The following is a 12,810-nucleotide window of genomic DNA, read 5'->3' as shown; positions in this document are numbered from 1 at the left end:
GCGGGGGTCAGTGTGGAGGGGTCAGTGTGGGGGTGTCAGTGTGGCGGGGGTCAGTGTGGAGGGGTCAGTGTAGGTGTCAGTGTGGCGGGGGTCAGTGTAGGTGTCAGTGTGGGGGTGTCAGTGTGGCGGGGGTCAGTGTGGCGGGGGTCAGTGTGGAGGGGTCAGTGTGGCGGGGGTCAGTGTGGAGGGGTCAGTGTGGGGGTGTCAGTGTGGCGGGGGTCAGTGTGGCGGGGGTCAGTGTGGGGGTGTCAGTGTGGCGGGGGTCAGTGTGGCGGGGGTCAGTGTGGCGGGGTCAGTGTGGAGGGGTCAGTGTGGGGGTGTCAGTGTGGCGGGGGTCAGTCTGGAGGGGTCAGTGTGGCGGGGGTCAGTGTGGCGGGTGTCAGTGTGGGGGTGTCAGTGTGGGGGTGTCAGTGTGGTGGGGGTCAGTGTGGAGGGGTCAGTGTAGGTGTCAGTGTGGCGGGGGTCAGTGTGGAGGGGTCAGTGTAGGTGTCAGTGTGGGGGTGTCAGTGTGGCGGGGGTCAGTGTGGCGGGGGTCAGTGTGGAGGGGTCAGTGTAGGTGTCAGTGTGGCGGGGGTCAGTGTGGCGGGGGTCAGTGTGGAGGGGTCAGTGTAGGTGTCAGTGTGGGGGTGTCAGTGTGGCGGGGGTCAGTGTGGAGGGGTCAGTGTAGGTGTCAGTGTGGGGGTGTCAGTGTGGCGGGGGTCAGTGTGGAGGGGTCAGTGTGGGGGTGTCAGTGTGGCGGGGGTCAGTGTGGAGGGGTCAGTGTGGGGGTGTCAGTGTGGCGGGGGTCAGTGTGGAGGGGTCAGTGTAGGTGTCAGTGTGGCGGGGGTCAGTGTAGGTGTCAGTGTGGGGGTGTCAGTGTGGCGGGGGTCAGTGTGGCGGGGGTCAGTGTGGAGGGGTCAGTGTGGGGGTGTCAGTGTGGGGGTGTCAGTGTGGCGGGGGTCAGTGTGGCGGGGGTCAGTGTGGAGGGGTCAGTGTAGGTGTCAGTGTGGGGGTGTCAGTGTGGCAGGGGTCAGTGTGGCGGGGGTCAGTGTGGCAGGGGTCAGTGTGGAGGGGTCAGTGTAGGTGTCAGTGTGGCGGGGGTCAGTGTGGCGGGGGTCAGTGTGGCGGGGGTCAGTGTGGAGGGGTCAGTGTGGAGGGGTCAGTGTGGCGGGGGTCAGTGTGGAGGGGTCAGTGTGGGGGTGTCAGTGTGGCGGGGGTCAGTGTGGAGGGGTCAGTGTAGGTGTCAGTGTGGAGGGGTCAGTGTAGGTGTCAGTGTAGGAGGGGTCAGCGTAGGTGTCAGTGTGGTGGGGGTCAGTGTGGAGGGGTCAGTGTGGGGGTGTCAGTGTAGGGGGGGTCAGTGTAGGTTTCAGTCAAGGGGGGTCAATGTAGGGGGGTCAGTGTAGGTGTCAGTGTAGGAGGGGGTTCAGTGTAGGAGTCAGTGTAGGGGGCTCAGTGTAGGAGTCAGTGTAGATGTCAGTGTAGGGGGGTCAGTGCAGGTGTCAGTGTAGGAGGGGGTTCAGTGTAGGAGTCTGTGTAGAAGGGGGCTCAGTGTAGGAGTCTGTGTAGAAGGGGGCTCAGTGTAGGAGTCAGTGTAGGGGGCTCAGTGTAGGTGTCAGTGTAGGAGTTAGTGTAGGGGGGTCAGTGTAGGTGTCAGTGTAGGGGGGGTCAGTGTAGGTGTCAGTGTAGGAGGGGGTTCAGTGTAGGAGTCTGTGTAGAAGGGGGCTCAGTGTAGGAGTCTGTGTAGAAGGGGGCTCAGTGTAGGAGTCAGTGTAGGGGGCTCAGTGTAGGTGTCAGTGTAGGAGTTAGTGTAGGGGGGTCAGTGTAGGTGTCAGTGTAGGGGGGTCAGTGTAGGAGGGGGGTCAGTGTAGGTGTCAATGAAGGGGGTCAGTGTAGGTGTCAATGAAGGGGGGTCAGTGTAGGTGTCAATGAAGGGGGGTCAGTGTAGGTGTCAGTGAAGGGTGGTCAGTGTAGGTGTCAGTGAAGGGGTCAGTGTAGGTGTCAATGAAGGGGGGTCAGTGTAGGTGTCAATGAAGGGGGGTCAGTGTAGGTGTCAGTGAAGGGGTCAGTGTAGGTGTCAATGAAGGGGGGTCAGTTTAGGTGTCAGTGAAGGGGTCAGTGTAGGTGTCAATGAAGGGGGTCAGTGTAGGTGTCAGTGTAGGGTAGGGAGGTTAGTGTAGGAAAGGTCAGTGTAGGAGGGTTAGTGTAGGAGGGGTCAGTGTAGGTGTCAGTGAAGGGGGGTCAGTGTAGGTGTCAATGTGGGGGGGAGGGGTCAGTGTAGGTGTCAGTGAAGGGGGGTCAGTGTAGGTGTCAATGTGGGGGGGAGGGGTCAGTGTAGGTGTCAGTGAAGGGGTCAGTGTAGGGGGGTCAGTGTAGGTGTCACTGTGGTGGGGGTCAGTGAAGGTGTCAATGCAGGGGGGTCAGTGTAGGGGGGTCAGTGTAGGTGTCACTGTGGTGGGGGTCAGTGAAGGTGTCAATGCAGGGGGGTCAGTGTAGGGGGGTCATTTTAGGAGTCAATGTGTAGGGGAGGATCAGTGTAGGGGGTCAGTGTAAGTGTTAGTGTAGGGGGGGTCAGTGTAGAGGTCAGTGAAGGTGTCAGTGAAGGGATCAGTGTAGGGGGGTCAGTGTAGTTGTCAGTGAATTGGGTTCAGATCCCCATAGACAGGTCCCATCCTTCTACTTATTTCTTTTCCTACCTTTTTATCAAGCACCTTTTTTTGCTTTTATGGGTCAAACTGGGAGGAGTATGCGCTTCATTGGTGTACCACCCCATGTCTGACTTCCCTCTCCTCTCCTCTCGACCCCCTGTTCTCCTCTCCTCTTCTCTCCTCCTGACCCCCTGTTCTCCTCTTCTCTCCTCCTGACCCCCTGTTCTACTCTTCTCTCCTCCTGACCCCCTGTTCTCCTCTTCTCTCCTCCTGACCCCCTGTTCTCCTCTTCTCTCCTCCTGACCCCCTGTTCTCCTCTTCTCTCCTCCTGACTCCCTGTGCTCCTCTTCTCTCCTCCTGACCCCCTGTTCTCCTCTTCTCTCCTCCTGACCCCCTGTTCTCCTCTTCTCTCCTCCTGACTCCCTGTGCTCCTCTTCTCTCCTCCTGACCCCCTGTTCTCCTCTCCTCTTCTCTCCTCCTGACCCCCTGTTCTCCTCTTCTCTCCTCCTGACCCCCTGTTCTCCTCTTCTCTCCTCCTGACTCCCTGTGCTCCTCTTCTCTCCTCCTGACCCCCTGTTCTCCTCTCCTCTTCTCTCCTCCTGACCCCCTGTTCTCCTCTTCTCTCCTCCTGACCCCCTGTTCTCCTCTTCTCTCCTCCTGACTCCCTGTGCTCCTCTTCTCTCCTCCTGACCCCCTGTGCTCCTCTTCTCTCCTCCTGACCCCCTGTTCTCCTCTTCTCTCCTCCTGACTCCCTGTGCTCCTCTTCTCTCCTCCTGACCCCCTGTTCTCCTCTTCTCTCCTCCTGACCCCCTGTTCTCCTCTTCTCTCCTCCTGACCCCCTGTTCTCCTCTTCTCTCCTCCTGACTCCCTGTGCTCCTCTTCTCTCCTCCTGACCCCCTGTTCTCCTCTCCTCTTCTCTCCTCCTGACCCCCTGTTCTCCTCTTCTCTCCTCCTGACCCCCTGTTCTCCTCTTCTCTCCTCCTGACTCCCTGTGCTCCTCTTCTCTCCTCCTGACCCCCTGTTCTCCTCTCCTCTTCTCTCCTCCTGACCCCCTGTTCTCCTCTTCTCTCCTCCTGACCCCCTGTTCTCCTCTTCTCTCCTCCTGACTCCCTGTGCTCCTCTTCTCTCCTCCTGACCCCCTGTGCTCCTCTTCTCTCCTCCTGACCCCCTGTTCTCCTCTTCTCTCCTCCTGACTCCCTGTGCTCCTCTTCTCTCCTCCTGACCCCCTGTTCTCCTCTTCTCTCCTCCTGACCCCCTGTTCTCCTCTTCTCTCCTCCTGACTCCCTGTGCTCCTCTTCTCTCCTCCTGACCCCCTGTTCTCCTCTCCTCTTCTCTCCTCCTGACCCCCTGTTCTCCTCTTCTCTCCTCCTGACCCCCTGTTCTCCTCTTCTCTCCTCCTGACTCCCTGTGCTCCTCTTCTCTCCTCCTGACCCCCTGTGCTCCTCTTCTCTCCTCCTGACCCCCTGTGCTCCTCTTCTCTCCTCCTGACCCCCTGTTCTCCTCTTCTCTCCTCCTGACTCCCTGTGCTCCTCTTCTCTCCTCCTGACCCCCTGTTCTCCTCTCCTCTTCTCTCCTCCTGACCCCCTGTTCTCCTCTTCTCTCCTCCTGACCCCCTGTTCTCCTCTTCTCTCCTCCTGACCCCCTGTTCTCCTCTTCTCTCCTCCTGACCCCCTGTTCTCCTCTTCTCTCCTCCTGACTCCCTGTGCTCCTCTTCTCTCCTCCTGACCCCCTGTTCTCCTCTTCTCTTCTCTCCTCCTGACCCCCTGTTCTCCTCTTCTCTCCTCCTGACCCCCTGTTCTCCTCTTCTCTCCTCCTGACCCCCTGTTCTCCTCTTCTCTCCTCCTGACTCCCTGTGCTCCTCTTCTCTCCTCCTGACCCCCTGTTCTCCTCTCCTCTTCTCTCCTCCTGACCCCCTGTTCTCCTCTTCTCTCCTCCTGACCCCCTGTTCTCCTCTTCTCTCCTCCTGACCCCCTGTTCTCCTCTTCTCTTCTCTCCTCCTGACCCCCTGTTCTCCTCTTCTCTCCTCCTGACCCCCTGTTCTCCTCTTCTCTCCTCCTGACCCCCTGTTCTCCTCTTCTCTCCTCCTGACTCCCTGTGCTCCTCTTCTCTCCTCCTGACCCCCTGTTCTCCTCTCCTCTTCTCTCCTCCTGACCCCCTGTTCTCCTCTTCTCTCCTCCTGACCCCCTGTTCTCCTCTTCTCTCCTCCTGACCCCCTGTTCTCCTCTTCTCTCCTCCTGACCCCCTGTTCTCCTCTTCTCTCCTCCTGACTCCCTGTGCTCCTCTTCTCTCCTCCTGACCCCCTGTTCTCCTCTTCTCTCCTCCTGACTCCCTGTGCTCCTCTTCTCTCCTCCTGACCCCCTGTTCTCCTCTTCTCTCCTCCTGACTCCCTGTGCTCCTCTTCTCTCCTCCTGACCCCCTGTTCTCCTCTCCTCTTCTCTCCTCCTGACCCCCTGTTCTCCTCTTCTCTCCTCCTGACCCCCTGTTCTCCTCTTCTCTCCTCCTGACTCCCTGTGCTCCTCTTCTCTCCTCCTGACCCCCTGTTCTCCTCTTCTCTCCTCCTGACCCCCTGTTCTCCTCTTCTCTCCTCCTGACCCCCTGTTTTCCTCTTCTCTCCTCCTGACTCCCTGTGCTCCTCTTCTCTCCTCCTGACCCCCTGTTCTCCTCTTCTCTCCTCCTGACCCCCTGTTCTCCTCTTCTCTCCTCCTGACCCCCTGTTCTCCTCTTCTCTCCTCCTGACTCCCTGTGCTCCTCTTCTCTCCTCCTGACCCCCTGTTCTCCTCTCCTCTTCTCTCCTCCTGACCCCCTGTTCTCCTCTTCTCTCCTCCTGACCCCCTGTTCTCCTCTTCTCTCCTCCTGACTCCCTGTGCTCCTCTTCTCTCCTCCTGACCCCCTGTTCTCCTCTCCTCTTCTCTCCTCCTGACCCCCTGTTCTCCTCTTCTCTCCTCCTGACCCCCTGTTCTCCTCTTCTCTCCTCCTGACTCCCTGTGCTCCTCTTCTCTCCTCCTGACCCCCTGTGCTCCTCTTCTCTCCTCCTGACCCCCTGTTCTCCTCTTCTCTCCTCCTGACTCCCTGTGCTCCTCTTCTCTCCTCCTGACCCCCTGTTCTCCTCTTCTCTCCTCCTGACCCCCTGTTCTCCTCTTCTCTCCTCCTGACTCCCTGTGCTCCTCTTCTCTCCTCCTGACCCCCTGTTCTCCTCTCCTCTTCTCTCCTCCTGACCCCCTGTTCTCCTCTTCTCTCCTCCTGACCCCCTGTGCTCCTCTTCTCTCCTCCTGACTCCCTGTGCTCCTCTTCTCTCCTCCTGACCCCCTGTGCTCCTCTTCTCTCCTCCTGACCCCCTGTTCTCCTCTTCTCTCCTCCTGACTCCCTGTGCTCCTCTTCTCTCCTCCTGACCCCCTGTTCTCCTCTCCTCTTCTCTCCTCCTGACCCCCTGTTCTCCTCTTCTCTCCTCCTGACCCCCTGTTCTCCTCTTCTCTCCTCCTGACCCCCTGTTCTCCTCTTCTCTCCTCCTGACTCCCTGTGCTCCTCTTCTCTCCTCCTGACCCCCTGTTCTCCTCTTCTCTTCTCTCCTCCTGACCCCCTGTTCTCCTCTTCTCTCCTCCTGACCCCCTGTTCTCCTCTTCTCTCCTCCTGACCCCCTGTTCTCCTCTTCTCTCCTCCTGACTCCCTGTGCTCCTCTTCTCTCCTCCTGACCCCCTGTTCTCCTCTTCTCTCCTCCTGACCCCCTGTTCTCCTCTTCTCTCCTCCTGACCCCCTGTTCTCCTCTTCTCTCCTCCTGACCCCCTGTTCTCCTCTTCTCTCCTCCTGACTCCCTGTGCTCCTCTTCTCTCCTCCTGACCCCCTGTTCTCCTCTTCTCTCCTCCTGACCCCCTGTTCTCCTCTTCTCTCCTCCTGACTCCCTGTGCTCCTCTTCTCTCCTCCTGACCCCCTGTTCTCCTCTCCTCTTCTCTCCTCCTGACCCCCTGTTCTCCTCTTCTCTCCTCCTGACCCCCTGTTCTCCTCTTCTCTCCTCCTGACTCCCTGTGCTCCTCTTCTCTCCTCCTGACCCCCTGTTCTCCTCTTCTCTCCTCCTGACCCCCTGTTCTCCTCTTCTCTCCTCCTGACCCCCTGTTCTCCTCTTCTCTCCTCCTGACTCCCTGTGCTCCTCTTCTCTCCTCCTGACCCCCTGTTCTCCTCTACTCTTCTCTCCTCCTGACCCCCTGTTCTCCTCTTCTCTCCTCCTGACCCCCTGTTCTCCTCTTCTCTCCTCCTGACTCCCTGTGCTCCTCTTCTCTCCTCCTGACCCCCTGTTCTCCTCTCCTCTTCTCTCCTCCTGACCCCCTGTTCTCCTCTTCTCTCCTCCTGACCCCCTGTTCTCCTCTTCTCTCCTCCTGACTCCCTGTGCTCCTCTTCTCTCCTCCTGACCCCCTGTGCTCCTCTTCTCTCCTCCTGACCCCCTGTTCTCCTCTTCTCTCCTCCTGACTCCCTGTGCTCCTCTTCTCTCCTCCTGACCCCCTGTTCTCCTCTCCTCTCCTCCTGACCCCCTGTTCTCCTCTTCTCTCCTCCTGACCCCCTGTTCTCCTCTTCTCTCCTCCTGACTCCCTGTGCTCCTCTTCTCTTCTCCTGACCCCCTGTTCTCCTCTCCTCTTCTCTCCTCCTGACCCCCTGTTCTCCTCTTCTCTCCTCCTGACCCCCTGTTCTCCTCTTCTCTCCTCCTGACTCCCTGTGCTCCTCTTCTCTCCTCCTGACCCCCTGTTCTCCTCTTCTCTCCTCCTGACCCCCTGTTCTCCTCTTCTCTCCTCCTGACTCCCTGTTCTCCTCTTCTCTCCTCTCCTGACCCCCTGTACCATGCTCCATAGCACCCCATGTCTGACCTTTGACTGAGGGGGGGGGGGGCATTGGGTGGAGTATGGGCGGTACTTTTTAAATGTGGGAGGAGCTTGGGCGGGACTTTAAAATGTGGGAGTGGTTATCAAATTTACCTTCGGGCTGAAGCCCCTGGTCTTTTTCCCACCTAGCAACGCCCCTGCTAGCAACACAACAGACAGGCCGGCGGGTGTATGTGTGTATATATATATATATATATAAATAAAAATTGCGTTTTATAGTTGGCCCCCCTACTTTTGATCCCGTCCCCCCATGTGCCCCCCCTAAATATAAAAGCTGGAGACGCCACTGCGCCATTCCTCTACTCATGCTGACAGGGCGTGTAGAGGAGAGTTGATCAGTGGCTCTCCCGATGGGGGGATCTGCACTGATAATCAGTGCATTGACTATCAGTGCAGCCCCATTGGCGATGCCTGCCAGTGCCCCCCCCCCCCAGTGATGCCTGCCTATGCCCACCAGTGATGCCAATTAGTGCCCATCACTGCTGCCTTTCAGTGCCTTTAAAGGTTGCCCATCAGTGCTGCGTATTAGTGTCTCATCAGTGCTGCCTATGAGTGCCACCTATCAGTGCCCATCTGTGCTACATCTTAGTGTCTCCTCTTCAGTGCCCATCAGTGCTGCATTTTAGTGCCGCCTCTTCAGTGCTGCATTTTAGTGCCGCCTCTTCAGTGCTGCATATTAGTGCCTCCTCTTCAGTGCCCATCAGTGCTGCATTTTAGTGCCGCCTCTTCAGTGCTGCATATTAGTGCCTCCTCTTCAGTGCCCATCAGTGCTGCATTTTAGTGCCACCTCTTCAGTGCTGCATATTAGTTCCGCCTCATTAGTGCTGCATTTCAGTGCCTCCTCTTCAGTGCTGCATATTAGTTCCAGCTCATCAGTGGCCATCAGTGTTATATTAGTGCCTCCTCGTCAGTGCAGCATATCAGTGCGTGCCCATCAGTAAAGGAGAAAATTGCTTTTTTACAAAATTTTGTAAAACAAAGAAAAACGTTTTTTTTCCTTGTTTTTTTTTGCTTAGCAAAAAAAAATAAACAACCACAACAGTGATTTAAATACCACCAAAAGAAGGCTCTGTGTAAAAAAAAAAAAAAAAAAATGATAAAAGTGTCATATGACCACGCAAATGTCAAAGTGTGAGAGCGCTGAAAGCTGAGAATTGGCGTAGGCAGGACGGGGGTGAAAGTGCCCGATATTGAAGGGATTTGGGGCCCTTGCACAACGTCAAAGTTGCGCCGACTTTGGAGTGCAACTTGGATAAGACTTTGACCAGTTTTAGACACTTCCAGACTGCCCCCTGCAATTATACGTCGCTACTTTGACGCTAAATACCGGGGTTATGGCAGAAGATAGCAGCCAAAACCCAGTATTTTGTTACTGGGCAGGTGGTTCTCTTTCTAAAAAAAAAAGTGGTCTCAGCGGCAGATTCACCACTGGATCACTTTTATGAGCAGCTGGAGGTGACCCCCCTAGGGTCAGTGTCACTACTGATGGCATGAGGCGATACCTGGACCCTAATAGAGCAGTGGTCCTCAACCCTGGCCCACAGGGCCCACTAACAGGCCAGGTTTGCAAGATAACTGAAATACATCCCAGGTGATATAATTTGCTGCTCAGTGATTGCAGTACTCTAGTCTGCATCTCCCCAAGGTAATACTTAAAATCTGGCCTGTTAGCGGGCCCTGAGGACAGGAGTTGAGGACCACTGCTATAGAGGTTGCACAGGTAGTCCAACTCCTCCAGGATAGCACATCAATACATGCCGTTTCCAGAAGATTTGAGTATGGAGGAGACAGGCAGTTACTCTAGGAGAGCTGGACGAGGCCATAGAAGGTCCTTAATTCATCAGCAGGACCGGTATCGAATTGTTCACGGATAAGCACTGCCAGAGCCCTACAAAATGACCTCCAGAAGGCCATTGGTGTGAATGTCTCTAACCAAACAATCAGAAAGTCTTCATGAGGGTGGCCTGAGGGACCGACATCCTCTAGTGGGCCCTGTGTTCACTGCCCGGCAGCATGGAGCTCGATTGGCGTTTGCCATTGAACACCAGAATTGGCAGCTCCACCACTGGCACCCTGTGATTTTCACAGATGAGAATACTGCACCAACCTCAAATTAGAATCCTACCAAGGTACATAACTCAATTTACCCACACCTAATGGGGTGGAAACTTCTCCACTGTTTTATAAACTGCATACACAAACCTCAACCCCAATCGCTGCAAACTTGCAGCCATTGGGGGTTGAGATTTGTGTAGGCATTTTTCAGACGAGAGCGGGTTCATACTGAGCACATGTGAAAGGGTGTGGAGAACGTTATGCAGGACATCTGGTTTAGTGGTGGTCTGTGGAGGCATATCCATAGAGGGATGCACAGCCCAACCGACTAGTTCAGGGATCCTCAAACTACGGTCCCCCAGCTGCTGCGGAACTACACATCCAATGAAGCATTGTAAAACTCTGACATTCACAGACATAACAGGAATTGTAGTTCCTGAACAACTGGAGGGCCATAGTTTGAAGACCCCTGAACTAGATAATGATACCAACTGTCTTTAGGATGAAATCTTTGGACCCGTTGTCAGATAATACAGTGGTGCACGACAATGCCCAGCCTCATGTGTTAAGAGTATCCAGCCCGTTCCTGAAGGAATTGATACCATTGAACGGCCCTCACGGTCACCTGCCCTAAATCCAATAGAACATCTCTGGGACATTCTGTTTCCATCCATCCGATGCCGCCAGGTTGCACCTCAGTCTGTTCAGGAGCTCAGTGATGCCCTGGTCCAGATCTGGGAGGAAATTCCCCAGGAGGCGCCCTCTTACGTTTTTTTTTCTTCTTTGGTGTCTACAGGGCCTGCTGCTGGTAGGAATTCCACACCCAGGACGACACTTCTCTTCCTACAACGGTTATCAGACTACTACTTATGAATCAGCTGCAAAAGGCCACCAGTCACACTCCACAATGAGTCGCTTCTGCAGCATCCCAACAGAAACCAGCTTGTATCATGGGTTGAGGAAAGGAGAGAAAAGGAGAGAAAAAAAAAAAAAAAAACTTTGCAGAGTGGAACTTCCACTTTAACCTCTTTACCACTAGCCACTGTGCTGTTACTGCGGCACAGTGGCTCGTTATCATCTAGCGACCTACATCGCTAGACTCCTCCCCCTGTAGGCAGCGCTTGCGCGCCGCCGGAGGCGCGCTCCCGCTGTTTTTCACAGCGGGAGTCAGGCCAGGGGAGGAGCGGCGGCGCTGCTCTGCCCCGATCGTCAGGGAATCTAGTTTGGAGATCCGCCCGCTTGTGTAAACAGAGCGGGCGGATCTCCTAAGTGACAGATCGGAGTGTTCAGCATAGCTGAACCCTCGATCTGTCCTTGTGTCACTCAGTCACCTCCCCCCCCACACTTTAGTAAGCACCAGGCATACATTAACCCCTCCCTCTCCAATAAAATTAACCCCTTCCCTGCCAGTGTCATTTTTACAGTAACAGTGCATATGTATAGCACTGATTACTGCAGTAATGTCACTGGTACCCCCAAAAGTGTCAAAAATGTCAGTAAAGGGTCCAATCTGTCCGCCGCAATATCGCAGTCCTGCAAAGAAAAAAAAAAAAAAAAAATCGCAGATCGCCGCCATTGTTCGTTAACCGCTTGCCGACTGCTCACAGTATATTTACTGCGGCAGTCAGCCCCTCACAGGCAGAGTGACGTAGGTCTACGTCGCTCGCCTGTGAGGCTCTGGGGAGCGAGCGCCCGCGGAGGCGCACTCCCGAACCCCCCCCCCCCCCGCGCGTGTGACCAGCGGACCCGATGTCCGCCGGTCACTCGGCGGGGGAGAGGGAGAATGTCAGGCAGCTTGTGTAAACAAGCCGCCTGTCATTCTCCTTGCAGTAAAAACACTGATCACATGGATCTACTATGTAGATCCGTTGATCAGTGTCCTTACAGCTCAAGCCACAGCCAATCACAGTAGAAAGCACGCCCCTAGGGACACACAGCCCCTCCCAAATAAAGTTAACCCCTTCACTACCAGTGTATTTTTACAGTAACAGTGCATATATATAGCACTGATTACTGTAGAAATGTCACTGGTACCCCCAAAAGTGTCAAAAATGTCAGTCAAGGGTCCGATCTGTCCGCCCCAATGTCGCAGTACCGCAAAAAAAAAAAAAAAAAAAAAAAAACACCTGGTTGATCCTCCCCTCCATGTCCCCACTGAAGTTGTGGATTTTGCAGGTCTGTGTTGGCAGCTCTGCACATGCTCAGTTTTCAGTGAGTTTCTATGCAGAACATTTCCTCCCAATCTCAGCATCCAATGTGACTATTTACACAGCGATTCCTGCAGGTGATTGGCCCTGGACAGTTTTTTTCTGCCTGCAGCCACAAGTGGGAATCCGATGGCCTAAAGCACGGGTGGCAAACAAGGCCCGGGGGCCGCATCCGGCCCGCCAGGCCTTTTCATGCGGCCCGCGGCTGCCTGCCACTTCTGTGTCACGGTCATGCAAAAAAATACAACCTCCGGCCGGTCTCCAAGGAGACATCTCACGCTTCCTCTCCTGGCGGCGCCGCTGTGTTTGTGCCTCCCGGGCATGCGCACAGCTCAATCTGCCGGCGCCGCTAGGCCAGAGGTAGCGTGAGATGTCCTCCTTGGAGACCGGCAGGCCAATCTCCTGTTCTCTCTCCTCAGTCCCTCTAGCGGCGCCGGCTATTAGTGTCAGTGCCTTTTTTTTCCCTGTCAGCTAGCTGCACCCTGAGAGCGGGCTTTTTGCCCAATACACAGGCAGGGCTTGTACCAGAGCAGGGACAGATAGGAAGGTAGGATAATGCACAGATGTGAGAGATTTTTGGGGGGGGGGGGGGGGGAGGGGGGGTGGGGTGGTGAGGGCTGTGGAGGCAGGTGGGAGGATGGGAGCAGAGCGCACTCCTGAGCCCCGCACGCCAAAACTCCGCACGCAACCCCACACTCCATGCGCAGCGCACTCCTGAACCCCGCACTACGAAACTCTGCACGCAACCCCACACTCCATGCGCAGCGCACTCCTGAACCCCTCACTACGAAACTCCGCACGCAAACCCGCACTCCATGCGCAGCGCACTCCTGAACCCGCACTCAGTGCGCAGCGCACGCCAAAACTCTGCACGCAACCCCGCACGCAAACCCTCACTCCATGCGCAGCGCACTACTGAACCCCGCACTCAGTACCCAGCGCACGCCAAAACTTTGCACGCAACCCTGCACTCCATGCGCAGCGCACTCCTGAACCACGCTCTTCGTACCCAGCGCACGCCAAAACTACAGATACCACGGGCCCCTTGAGGGCAGCTAT

This window comes from Pelophylax lessonae (genome assembly GCF_965119305.1).
Source record: "Pelophylax lessonae genome assembly, chromosome: 12".
In the NCBI taxonomy this organism is placed as follows: domain Eukaryota; kingdom Metazoa; phylum Chordata; class Amphibia; order Anura; family Ranidae; genus Pelophylax; species Pelophylax lessonae.
This window is presented reverse-complemented; position numbering follows the sequence as displayed.